This window comes from Aquarana catesbeiana, linkage group LG12 (assembly GCF_042186555.1).
Source record: "Aquarana catesbeiana isolate 2022-GZ linkage group LG12, ASM4218655v1, whole genome shotgun sequence".
Lineage (NCBI taxonomy): Eukaryota > Metazoa > Chordata > Amphibia > Anura > Ranidae > Aquarana > Aquarana catesbeiana.
In genome coordinates this window covers 184,175,244-184,188,845 of record NC_133335.1, presented here as the reverse complement: position 1 = coordinate 184,188,845, position 13,602 = coordinate 184,175,244, and the positions used below count along the sequence as shown (strand labels likewise).

The 13,602-nt window shown below is 41.1% G+C and overlaps 1 protein-coding gene across 2 annotated transcripts in view; it reads right to left on the bottom strand.

Moving 5' to 3' along the window:
• The window catches only part of TNNC2 (troponin C2, fast skeletal type), a 49,156-nt gene that overhangs the window by 13,492 nt on the left and 22,062 nt on the right, over positions 1–13,602 (bottom strand). The window contains exon 1 of one of the 2 annotated variants that reach the window (XM_073606288.1): positions 3,246–3,347. The exons of the other annotated variant lie outside the window; for it this stretch is intronic. The gene's annotated coding sequence lies outside the window, so the exon portion shown is untranslated. Of the gene's footprint in view, positions 1–3,245; positions 3,348–13,602 lie in introns of those variants that run through there. 2 annotated transcript variants of the gene reach the window in all.

Below are 13,602 nucleotides of genomic sequence, written 5' to 3'. Positions count from 1 at the left end.
ATATATACACATCATATGGTGCTTACAGACATGGTACGGTGTACGTGGTGTTTCCTCTGTGCCCTTCACCGTGTTCTGGGGCTTCATCTGTGGTTGATGTATTACCTCTCCTCCATGATTGGTTGTTCAGGTAACTCCAATGGATCCATGTATGGATTAGACTATTTGAAAAATGTTTTTTTTTCCTGTTTGGAACTGTTAAACAATATTTGATATATATTCTTTTGTAGACCTCCTTCGTGAAGTGGATTTATATCCAAGAAAAGCGTTAAGTGTTTGGAGGAGCTCTCTACACTAATTGTGTCTTCACAACTCATACTGAACAGAATTTAGTATAAATCCAATCTGCACCCCAAACCCTTCTGTTTTGGGAAAGGCTTACGTATGATGAAACTGTGTGTTTTTTTTTTTTTTTTTATAAATAAGGATTAAAGAAGATTTGGAGAGGGAGTAACCAGGACTTCTCCAATTAAGTCCTATCTCCTCCAGGGAAATTGGTTATGGATTATTACGGTACCTCATGAACATATACACAATAGATAAAATTTCAGTTTATTCAAAAAGTGAACATATTAAAAAATCCATATATAGACAATAATGGATTGACAACAAAGTAATATAAACAAATTTGAATAAACTGAAATTGTATCTATTGTGTATAAGGATGTTTTTAATGAATGGAATTTTGTAATACATTTTATACTTTTTTTAAAAAATGTGTTTTTGGTTGTGCCCTAAAAATCCCACCATAGTTAAGGGTTTATACCCTCGATAGTGTTTTGATTTGGGGATATCTCTCCAGAAGTAAGGAGGAACAGAAGGGTGAGGGAGGTAATATGGGAGTGAGGATTATATGAAGGGGGGCTTAGTATTAGCAATAGTCGATAAGTGCAGTAATAAGCAGAGCACGGAAGTGAGGGTGATATATATAAGCTGTGGCGTGGAGAAGAGGGGTGAAGGAAAAAGAGTTTAAGGAGAGAGGACACAACTGTAAGAAGGAGAGGTAGGGAGCGCATGTTACACATTGGAAAGGTTAAGAGGAGGACTGGGTAAGAGATGAAATAGCTGAATATGGAGTCAAGGTCACCTGCAGTCTGCTGTTTTGTAATGTAGTTTGCTGTGGATATTCGCTTTGTGCAATCGCTGAAGTGCAGAGCTGAAGTGGCCACTTCAACTAAAGAAACCCAACCTATGCCACCCCAGTATGTTCGTCCCAACAAGTGCCATAAAGATGGTCTAACCTTATACTGTGATGAGTGGGGTTCATAAAATTGTCAATTGATCAATCAGAAGTTATTAAAAGACATATGGCTTGCAGAGCAAGCTTTCACACCAAATCATACAACAAGAGAAGCAGGTGTGTTATGAATAAGCACTTGACGATGTGAAACGCGTCAACAGCTTGTTTGTCCTGTGTGCTGTCCACTTGACATTGGAGAAATAAAGGATTTTTTGGATCAAGTCCTGTGGTGGTGTGCAGCCATAACCCTTCTTTCCTTCAAGAGGAGCAGGATGGCAGAGTTGTAATAATATTAATAATAAACTTTATTTTATATAGCTCCTTTGAAGGTAGCTTCTCAAAGCGCTTTACAAAGACAAGCGCAACAAATATACAGGGTAAAACAGAGGGAAAAAAGGGACAGTTATATGAAAGCTTGTCTAAAGAAAAACGTTTTTAGATTTAATTTGAATTAGTTTAGAGAAAATGACTCTTTGGAAGTGAATTTGTGGTGTAGTGGTTAGCACTTTCATCTAGCAGCAAAAAGGGTTGCTGGTTCAAATCCTGATCATGACACAATCTGCCTGGAGTTTGCATGTTCTCCCTGTGTGGGTTTCCTCCCACACTCTAAAGACATGCTGGTAGGTTAATCGGATCCTGTCTAAATTGGTACTAGTATGTATGAATGTGTGTTAGGGACCTTAGGTTGTAAGCTCCTTGAGGGTAGGGACTGATGTGAATGTACAATGCATATGTAAAACGCTGCATAAACTGATGGTGCTAGGTACCTGAAATAATAATATTTCCAGAGATTTGGGGCATAGCAGGAGACAGAGAAAAGGCTGTCTTTCATCGAGTGTAGGTGAGTAAGGGGGGACACAGAAGCCCAGAATTTGAGGAGCAGAGGTTATGGGTGGGGGAGTAAGTTGATAAACGTTCAGATGGATAATGGGGTGCCAAGCCATGAAGAGCCTTATAGGTGAGCAAGAAGATCTTAAAGTCTATGCAAAACCCGAGGGAAAGCCAGTGCAAGGACTCCAGGACAGGGGTAGTAAGACCTAATCAGGATTCTGGCTGCAGAATTTTGTACATATTGTAGTAGATTAATAGTGGATTTAGGTACACCAGCGAGTAGAGCATTGCAGTAGTTAAGTCGGGAGAACAGAAATGTATGGCTCAGCTTTTCAGCTACAGTGTATGACAGCATAGGACACAGCAAAGCAATGTTTCTCAAGTGAAAAAAAAAATGTTCTGACAACGTTTTGTACATGTGGATCAAAGTTTAAATTAGCATCAAATATCACCCTTAAAATTTTCAATTTAGACTGAAGCTCAAGTACAGTGCCATTTATAGATAAGCTACCAGGACTGGCCTTACATAATTGATGGGGGGTGCCAATAAGCATGACTCCGTCTTGTCACAGTTTAATTGAAGGAAATTGTCGGCCATCCATGTTTTTATGTCACAAATACAGTTAGATAGGATAGAAGCAGCCAAAGTAGAATCCGGTTTAGTGTGGAGGTATATCTGAGTGTCATCAGCATAGAAGTGATAGTTGAGCCTATGTGATCTAAGCAGTTGGCCAAGTGGAAACATGTAAATGCTAAAAAGTAAGGGACCCAAGATTGAGCACTGAGAAACACTGAACTGGACTGGACCAAATTCAGACTGGAATCCGCCAAGAGAAACAAGGTGACAGCGATCAGTAAGATATGACTTAAAACATTTCAGAGCCAATTCTGAGACTCCAAATATGGTTTCAAGGTATGAAAGTAAATGATTGTGGTCTACAGTACCAAAAGCAGAACTAAGATCCAGTAGAAAGAATAAGTGTAAAGATTAAGATCAGGCCAGAGTTTAGGCAAAACAATAAAGAATAAAATAAACATTGCAATAATATGGACAGGGTTACAGATGGTGAAAGCAGCAGCTTAGATGAATATTTTACCATAGGCACATTAAAGTAATCAGGCAGTTTTAGTTTTAGGCGGATGCAAAAAGCAGCAGCATAGATGAATAGTTTACCTGTGAAGGGACGGAGAAGAGACGATCAAATGAGGCAGAGCAAGCCGTAGTGCCCACTTAAGCAACGAAACCCACTTCAGCGAAAGAAGACCAGCCTATACCACATCAGCATCAAATATCACCTCTAGATTTTTCAATTTAGACTGAAGCTCAAGTACATTACCATTTATAGATAGGCTACCAGGACTGGCCTTACATAATTGATGGGGGGTGCCAATAAGCATGACTTCATTAGAATCTGGTTTAGTGATACACTTAATAAGGTATCTCAGGTCAATGTTTCCCTGGATCCTAAATACTGCCTTTTAGGTATCTTTGGTGATGTGGTAACTGGGGAATTTACAAGGGTAGCAATATCCAGGGCTCTTTTTCAAGCCTGCGCACTAACCTTAGGCTGGGTTCACAATGCAGCATGGAGCGGCTCACAGCAGGTGTCCGGTGCATCCCCGTTCACCTTTCAGGTCCGATTTCAGTCCAGATATTTAGCTGAATTTGCATCTGAAACGGACCAGAAGATGCACAGGACTCCTGTACAATACCTACCGGAGCCGCTCCGGAGATGTGTAAGCTGGCTCCATAGTGAGCCGTTCAATGCAGAAAAATGTAAAATAATGCATTTGGGTGGTAAAAATATGAATGCAATCTATACACTGAGGGGAGAACCTCTGGGGGAATCTAGGATGGAAAAGGACCTAGGGGTCCTAGTAGATGATAGGCTCAGCAATGGCATGCAATGCCAAGCTGCTGCTAATAAAGCAAACGGAATATTGGCATGAATTAAAAAGAGGATTAATTCCAGAGATAAAACGATAATTCTCCCACTCTACAAGACTCTGGTCCGGCCACACCTAGAGTATGCTGTCCAGTTCTGGCCACCAGTCTTCAGGAAGGATGTACTGTAAATGGAGCACAAAGAATGGCAACAAAGCTAATAAAGGGTCTGGAGGATATTAGTTATGAGGAAAGGTTGCGAACACTGAACTTATTCTCTCTGGAGAAGAGACGCTTGAGAGGGGATATGATTTCAATTTATAAATACCGTACTGGTGACCCCACAATAGGGATAAAACTTTTTAGCGGAAGGTAGTTTAACAAGACACGTGGCCACTCATTAAAATTAGAAGAAAAGAGGTTTAACCTTAAACTACGTAGAGGGTTCTTTACTGTAAGAGTGGCAAGGATGTGGAATTCTCTTCTTCTCAGCGGGGGGCATCGATAGTTTCAAGAAACTATTAGATAAGTACCTGAACGACCACAACATACAGGGATATACAAGGTAATACTGACATATAATCACACACATAGGTTGAACTTCATGGACTTGTGTCTTTTTTCAACCTCACCTACTATGTAACTATGTAACAATCTCCTGACTTGCAAATTGGATGCAGAGAAATCCGCATCCAACTCGCAATAGTGTGAACCCAGCCTCACAGTTATGGAAATCCTTTTATCCACCTTCCCACATGAGCTGGATAACAAATGTAGGTAACACTCTCCTACTAGAACTTTACATATTTCGACATAGGGGCTGTCCTAGTAAATTTGAGAAACTATGGGGACTGTGGCTTGATATACGCTAGGATTAAGCCTGAGCGAACTTGTATACATGAGATTCCTACAATGCCCAGGGGCATAGTGATGTTATTGTCTTGGGATACCACTTTATGTATATGACAATCTAGCTTTTTTGCCTCTTTTATCAGCTAAATGGAAATGGCCACTGTTATCTCAGACAAGACTGTATATGTTCATACTTGTTATGAAATTGTATGTTCTTTTCGGTGTTGCCTTCATGCTCTGGAATTAAACCTTTTCTGATTTAAAAAAAGAACCTGGTTAACCGTGGATGTATATAGAAGTGATAATTGAGCCCATGTGATTTAAGCAGTTGGCCAAGTAGAAACATGTGAATGCTAAAAAGTAAGGGACCCAAAATTGAGCCCTGAGGAACACCGAACTTGACTGGATGAACTTCAGACTGGAATCCTCCAAGAGATTAAAAGGGACAGCAACCAGGAAGATACGACTTAAACCATTTCAGAGCCAACTCTGAGGTTACACATATGGTTTCCAGGCGAGAGAGTAAAAGATTGTGGTCTACAGTACCAAAGGCAGAACTAAGATCCGGTACAGAGATTCAGCGTCTATGCATACTGGGCTCAAAATAATGCCAGTTCTTTTGCTAGAAAAAAATGCTCATATAGAGGGTTTTTATACAGGTGTTAAAGAGCGTGTAGCATTTTATTTTCTGCCAGCAAACTCCAGAAGGTTTTTTTTCTCTGCCTATAAATGCTGAACTTAAAATATGCCTGTAAACGTCCTAATGTGCATGAACACATAGGATAACATTGAGCTGCTTCTACAGGCAAAACGCAAAGTTCGTGTAGAAGCAGCATTTTTTAAGCCCTGTGTGGATGGACCCTAAGGCTTCATGTACACTAGCCTACACTACTGGCAGCTCCTAAATTTAAGTTTAGGAACTTTTGACGTTTTTTTGCCAAAGCTCCTAAACTCAACTCCATAAAAGTCTATGTGTCAATGTACACATAGGCTTTTAGCAGAGTTTAGGAGCTGCCACGTTTAGGTGATCTTTAATCTCCCTCTGCTGAACGCGGAAGAATTGCATTCAGAATAGGAACGTTTTGACCGGCGGCCACAGGAAAATGCAAAACACAGCAAGATCGCGATGCTACTTTGTCACATCTTGCATTTTTCCACGGCCGCGATAAATGTAGGCCAGTGTACATGAAGCCTTATGCCCCGTACACACGATCGGATTTTCCAACAACAAATGTTGTATGTGAGCTTATTGGCGGAAAGTCTGATGGTGTGTATGCTCCATCGAACATTTGTTGTTGGACTTTCCGCCAACAAATGTTGGCTAGCAGGTTCTCAAATTTTCTGCCAACAAATTGTTTGTTGTTGGACTTTCCAATCGTGTGTACACAAGTCCGTCGGACAAAAGTCCACGCATGCTTGGAATCAAGTACGAGCCGGAGATATAACTAGCGTTCATAATGGAGAAATCACATACATCTTGTAAGTCACTACGTTCGTAATTGTTGGCCAACATTTGTGTGACCGTGTGTATGCAAGACAAGTTGGAGCCAACATCCTTTGAACAAAAATCCACGGTTTTGTTGTCGGAAAGTCCGATCGTGTGTACGGGGCATAAGAGTAAAGATTAGGATCAACACAGAATTTACCTAAGACAATAAAGAACAAAATGAACATCACAATCTTGTGGACAGGGTTACAGATGATGAAAGCAGCAGCATAGATGAATAGTTTACTAAAGGCACATTAAAGTAATCAGGCAATTTTCGTTTTAGGTGGATACAAGAGGCAGCAGTATAGATAAATAGTTTACCTGTGAATGAACAGAGAAGAGACGGTCAAATGAGGCAGAGCGAGCGAAGTGCCCACTTAATCAAAGAAACCCACTTCAGCGAAAGAGACCCAGCCTATGCCACATCAGCATGTGTCACATGTCCTATATCAGCAGCTGTCCTTATAGTTTATTGATATACCAAAAGGCAAAACTTTATTTTTTTTAGTCTTGGACAGAGTGGAGAAGATGGATTGGAACCACTGTGAGGTTTTATTGCTCATGGTGTCCCCGTTAGGTAGATTTATTCTCTTTATTTGTCCTGCTAACTGTTATCATCAAAAGTCAAGGTAAAAGAAAATCCCACATTTTGGGTTGTCCCCAGAAAAGTAGTAGAGGGAAAACATTTTAATGAGGACACTAGTTCTGGTGATATAATAGTAAATAAAACATATATACAAAAACACCAGGTTAGTTTGTATCATATTTATGTTATTCCCAGTTCTATGCTTTATCAGATGTTCATCGAAATGTTTTATTAGCTTGATAAAGGGCAGAGATCCCTGATTACATGGAATTACATGGGTGGCAAAAATATGAATGCAATCTATACACTGGGGGGAGAACCTCTGGGGCAATCTAGGATGGAAAAGGACCTGGGGGTCCTAGTAGATGATAGGCTCAGCAATGGCATCCAAGTTGCTGCTAGCAAAGCAAACAGAATATTGGCATGCATTAAAAAGGGGATCAACTCCAGAGATAATTCTCCCGCTCTACAAGACTCTGGTCCAGCCGCACCTGGAGTATGCTGTCTCGTTGTGGGCACCAGTCCTCAGGAAGGATGTACTGGAAGTCTAGCGAGTACAAAGAAGAGCAACAAAGCTAATAAAGGGTCTGGAGGACCTTAGTTATGATGAAAGGTTGCGAGCACTGAACTAATTCTCTCTGGAGAAGAGACGCTTGAAAGGGGATAAGATTATATACAAATACCATACTGGTGACCCCACAATAAGGATAAAACTTTTTCACGGAAGGGAGTTTAACAAGACTTGTGGCCACTCATTAAAATTAGAAGAAAAGAGGTTTAACCTTAAACTACGTAGAGGGTTCTTTACTGTAAGAGCGGAAAGGATGTGGAATTCCCTTCCACAGGCGGTGGTCTCAGCGGGGGGGCATTGATAGTTTCAAGAAACTATTAGATAAGCACCTGAACGACCACAACATACAGGGATATACAATGTAATACTGACATATAAAAACACACATAGGTTGGACTTGATGGACTTGTGTCTTTTTTCAACCTCACCTACTATGTAACTATGTAATGAGAAATAAATATCACTCAGCGCGCCACGACCCCTTTCTCTTTTGTTTAATTGCTGGTTATGAGGAACACGCCTGGATGTGTATATGGATTTTGCTACTGATTCTTGCTGGTGCTGGTCCTCCTCATATATACTTTTATATTGATATATTATATAGGTCATTTATTATATGATTCATATCATTATATACATCATATATATATATATATATATATATATATATATATATATATATATATATATATATATATATATATATATAGAAAGTATAGCTTTCTGCTTTAGAATGCTACACAAAGGTTGTATCCTACTGTTTCTTTTCAGAATGCAAGTTGATTGGTTGACCATCTCATCGAAAACAATGCACGCTCTCTGTAGCTGATATCTTATCTCAACACTCCCTCTAGTGGCTAAAATACAATATATACAGTGTTTCTATGTGAAATGTCATTTTCTACTGTCCAAGCAAACTGAGCTGCCTGGGGATGCTGGAAGTTGTAGTCCCACAACATTCAGAGAACCAAAGGCTGCCTACCCATAGTCGCTTTTAAGAAAGTAAAATATTTAAAAGTGTAAAAAAAAAAAAAATAATTAATATTTTTCTTTTTTACATATAACTTTTAAAAACTTTACTGATAATCTTTGGCAATCCTTGTTTTTTCCAAAGGCAGTGGAACCACAAGTCCCAGCATTCCTGCCTAGCCCAAAACTGACATTAAAAGAATGACATCCTTGGGCTTAGAATAAATGTGAATTTTATTGGTGCAGACATGGTTATTGACATGTCAGCAAATCACGCGCTAATTGTACACAAGTCAGTGTAGGAGCAGCAGGCCAGGAATGGGATGAGTGAGCAAATTTACTTTGGCCGCCTGAGCAGCAATCACACGCTAAGTGAAAAATGAGGAGACTTCAGGCCTGAGCTGTTGCTGTTTCCTATTTCCCATCCACAAACAGCACTCTGGTGTGAACAGGTGTTGGTAAGAGTCAGGATTTTTATCCGATTCCTTCTAATATCTAACTAGGTAAACATATGTCTGTTTTTGCTGTGTGATGCACACTTGTAATCTAAGGGGTTGATTTACTAAATGCAAATAGACTGTGCACTTTGCAAGTGCAGTTGCACTCATTTTTCCCAGAGCTTAGTAAATGCGGTTAAGCTCTGCTGATTTCCATCATCCAATCATAAAATTCATTTATTTTTTTTTTTTTCCTTGCACCTGATTGGGTATTCTTTACAAAGTGAAGCTTTACCACAGTCACTAATCTCTGGGGAAAGTGTACTGCACAGTACATTCTATTTGCCTATAATAAATCAACCTTCCAGGCTGCATTCACACCTGAATCCAATTTGATATACGCTCTGGTAAAATGACAAATCGCGCAATGCAACTTTCATATGCCATTCATTTTAATGACACCTAAAAGCGAGGTGCGGTTCTGCCGTGATTGTCCCATGAAAAATCGATCTGCAATCGCGGCAAACCGCATTGCGTGAAGCTTGTCACCCAAAAGTAGCTCCTGAATAGCTCTTTGGGGGCGACAAGCTTCCTGTGATGCAGTTTGCTGCCATTGCAGTGTAATTTATTGTGCAACAATCGCAGCAGAAACGCACCGCGCTTTTAGGTGCCATTAAAATAAAGGTGATCTGAATTTAGTGTTGAGCAATTTGTAATTTTATCAGAGAATTTTGAAATAGAGGGCAGAATCGTGGCGATTCTGCCCACAATTCAAAGCGTCCAGGTGTGAATACAGCCTACGGGGTTGATTTACTAAAGGCAAATGGATTGAGCACTTTTCAAGTGCAGTTGCTCCAGAGCTTAGTAAATGAGGTAAAGGTTCACTTTGCAAAGAATACACAATCACGTGCAAGGAAAAAAAAAAAAAAAAACTGTATTTTTGCTTGCATGTGATTGGATGATGGAAGTCAGCAGAACTTCTGCTCATTTACTAAGCTCTGGAGCAACTGCTCCTACTGTGTGCAACTGCACTTTGCAAAGTGCACAGTCTATTTGCCTTTAGTAAATCAGCCCTAGTATGTCACATTTATAAACGTTTTTTCAGTGTTTTTGTTGGTGCAGAATTGCACGTTTTTTGCAGTATTTGTTGTTTTTTCAACTAAAAAGTGTGGAGTGCTGCTGAAAAAGGGATGGAGAAATGATGTTTGAGCTTTTTTTAGGCGTTTCCATTGAAGTCTATGGGGGCAAAAAATGTTCAGTTTTGCCTGAAAAGTAGCTCATGTACATTTTGAGCAACGGGCGTTTTGCTACCAGCGACAGGACGCTCAGATGTGAACAAGGGCTATTGAAAACAATAGGATTTTGCTTGTTGAACATTTTTGAGCTTCGATCTACAAAACTCTCAAGTGTGAATGGGGCCTCAATGTGTAATGTCACACCAGAGCTGGATGCAGCCTGTAGAGGACGTGTCAGTACAATAACTAGATGTCTCTACTTTATCAGAGGTATGTGAGGGCCAGTTCACATTTCTGCCTTGTGCATTGCAGAGGCATGTGTTAAAGTGGTTGTAAACCCTTACAGACCACTTTTTGAACACTGAAATTTTCTCAGGTGCAGAATTGTCGCTGTCATTACTTTCAGTGTTTGATGATGGATTTCCCCACAAATCACTATCGCTCAATTCTGCGAGTGATTCTAATTTATTATCGCTGTTTTCTAGCTGCTCTAAAACCGCTTTTGATGTAAAGGGACACTTTTTGGTTGCTATGGACAATCTCCAGTTTCCAGGCAGAAAGAACAGTATATATAATATAAAACTGCATGCAGGGCACTGGACAAACCACTAGGGACAAAAGGGATGTGAAATAATTTCATACAGTAATGTAATCTGTAAGATTACAGTGTACTGTATGTGTTATATGTTTTTCACTTTTTGAATTTGGCGCTGGGCTCTGTCCCCGTGTTACGCAACGCTCGCAGGGAACGAAGCCTGGCACTATGATAGATCGAGCGGAGTACACAGGTCACACACACAGCGGGGAGACATCGCAGGATCCTGGGGGCAACGTAAGTAACTTTGCCTGGATCCTGCGATGCAATTCCAAGTCTGGCTCGGGGTTACCGCTTTTGGTACTGAAAATTCACCCCGAGCCAGACTCGGGAATACCGCCAGGGAGGTTAACATGGTTTCCTATGGATGTAGTTCACAGCTGTGCACTTTATGGACCGGGCCAGGGACTTTTTTCTAGTTTTTGGTTCCCCAGACTTCAATGGTTTAAAGATGTGTATTGAATAAGGCAAAATGCACCTGCAATAGGCAAACTGCAACCTGCACAAGTGTGAGTCAGGCCTAAGGGAGGGTTATAACCCCTGTCAGTTTTATTTGTGCCATCTGTCTCCTATTGGTGAGATTTCTCTCATAGCCGAAACAGGAATTGGAAGGAAGTTCCTCCAAAGTGAGGAAATCCCTGGTTGTCACCAGAACTAGTGTCCCTATTGGAAGAATTCCCCTCTATTACTGTTCTAGGGACAACCCAAACTTTAGGATCTTCTTTTACTTTCACTTTCGAGGACAATGGTAAACAAGACAACTAGAGAGGATGAGTCTCCATAATGGGGGGCACAGACAACAATAAAAACCTGACAGGTGTTCTAATCCTTCTTCACTCTATCCAAAATGAAAATAAATGTTTTGCCTTTAGCGATACTCTAAAGCAGGCATATGCAATTAGCGGACCTCCAGCTGTTGCAAAACTACAAGTCCCATCATGCCTCTGCCTCTGGGTGTCATGCTTGTGGCTGTCAGAGTCTTGCTGTGCCTCATGGGACTTGTAGTTCTGCAACAGCTGGAGGTCCACTATTTGCAAATCCCTGCTCTAAAGCCCCTTGTACACACGGTTCGATTGTTGGCAGTGGATTGTCTATTCACAGACTGTTGTTCTAAAATCTTACCGTTAGTACGCTCCTTTTGACAATTGTTGTCCTATTTTTGGCCAACAAATGTTGGATGGCAGGCTAGTAAATTTTCAGTGGACAAACGGTTTGACGTCAGATTTTCGTATGGTCAGTACACAAATCCGTCACACAAAAGTCAAAAGTACAAACACACATGCTCGGAATCAGTGCTCACCAAACACAAAATTAGCAGAAGGGCCCAAAGGGTGGCGCTCAAGAGCTGAAATTCCTCGTAGTACGTCACTATGTTCGTGTTTGTGGCACAACAGTTGTGTACCATTAGTATGCACAAGACAAGATCCTGGCACACGCCCTTAACACAAAAATCAGAAGCTCGGTTGGACAACAATCATACCGTGTGTACGAGGCTTAAGGCTCCGTTCAGATATACTGCGGCTACAGCTCACAGCATAGGGTCCGGTGCAGCCCTGTTCACCGATTCAGGTGCGAGTCAGGTCTGAATTTTTGCCTGAATTCGCACCTGAATCATTCCAGAAGACGAACAGGACCCTTCTTCAATCCAGGCCATGGCCGCCTTGGAGCTGTGTGAACCGGGCGTCCATTGAGAGCCAGTCACAATCTCCTGTCATGCGAATTGGAATGCGGGGAAACCCACATGTAATTTGCATATGTGAACCCGGCCCAAATGTTTGCACCACCGTGATGCAACTGTGTGCATTGCAACTGAGTGATGGTACTGCTGGCCAAATGTTACAGGGGATATAATTTTTGTCAGTATGTGTACAACCCCGGCCCATGTGTTGGGTTAATAAGGGTTAATAAGGGCCATCAGAGGGCAGTAAAACCGTGGCTCAACCTCTTTTTACCACCTCCCCGGCCACAAGTGTGCATTATCACAGTGCGACAGATAGCTTAGGTTTGAATGGGCCCTCCAAAAATGTGCACATTGATGTGCATTGTGTTGTGGTTTGTATGTGTCCTGCCAGAGATCTGTTTATCAGCCCTGAGACTAGAAGCCAGCAGTTTATTGATCATGGGTGTTATGTAGTTATTTGGCTTCCAAGAAATCTGGAACCAAAGCTGCCCCCACACACACACACACACACATTCACTCAGTTCACTTTGTTCATACAGTACACATGCATGACTGATTTAGCTGAGAATGCATATTTGTGTCTTGAGCAGAAACCCTTGTCACTTGACTTATCTCCATTTCAGAGTAGATCAGTTATCCTATGGTGTCTACAGAGGTTGTATATAGATGGTAACCATATGACTGTCCCCCCAGTGTGACCACACACACAGCCAAATACGTGTAAATCATCTAAAGACTCTATAGACTTAAAGTTAACCTGTGCTTTACCCATGAAGGACAGGACAAAGCAACAGGTTCCCTTGAATATAGGGTTGCCACCTTTTCTTCAAGTCAAACCCGAACACTTTAGCGGCGCACAACAATTTTTTTTATAGTATAAGCGTATAAACTATATATATATTTTGCAATTAAATAACATTATTAATCATATGAAGTTAATCACAATAGTCCCCCTTTACGTCAGAGTCCACAGAGTTCCCCTTTACATTTGAATCTGCAGAGTTCCCCTTTTACATCTGAACTTGAATAGTTCCCTTACACTATAAGGGGGGCTCTGCAGACTCTGATTTACCTTAGTGTACTCACTCAGAGGCAGGAGGGAGAAGGATGGTGAGCTCACTCAACCCTTGGCAGTCAGCACCTCTCATCCAGATGTATCTGAGGCTGCTGGACTTGAAATTTCCGGCCCCCACTTTCCTTTTCTGAGGCACAGTGCTGGGGATTAGAGTTT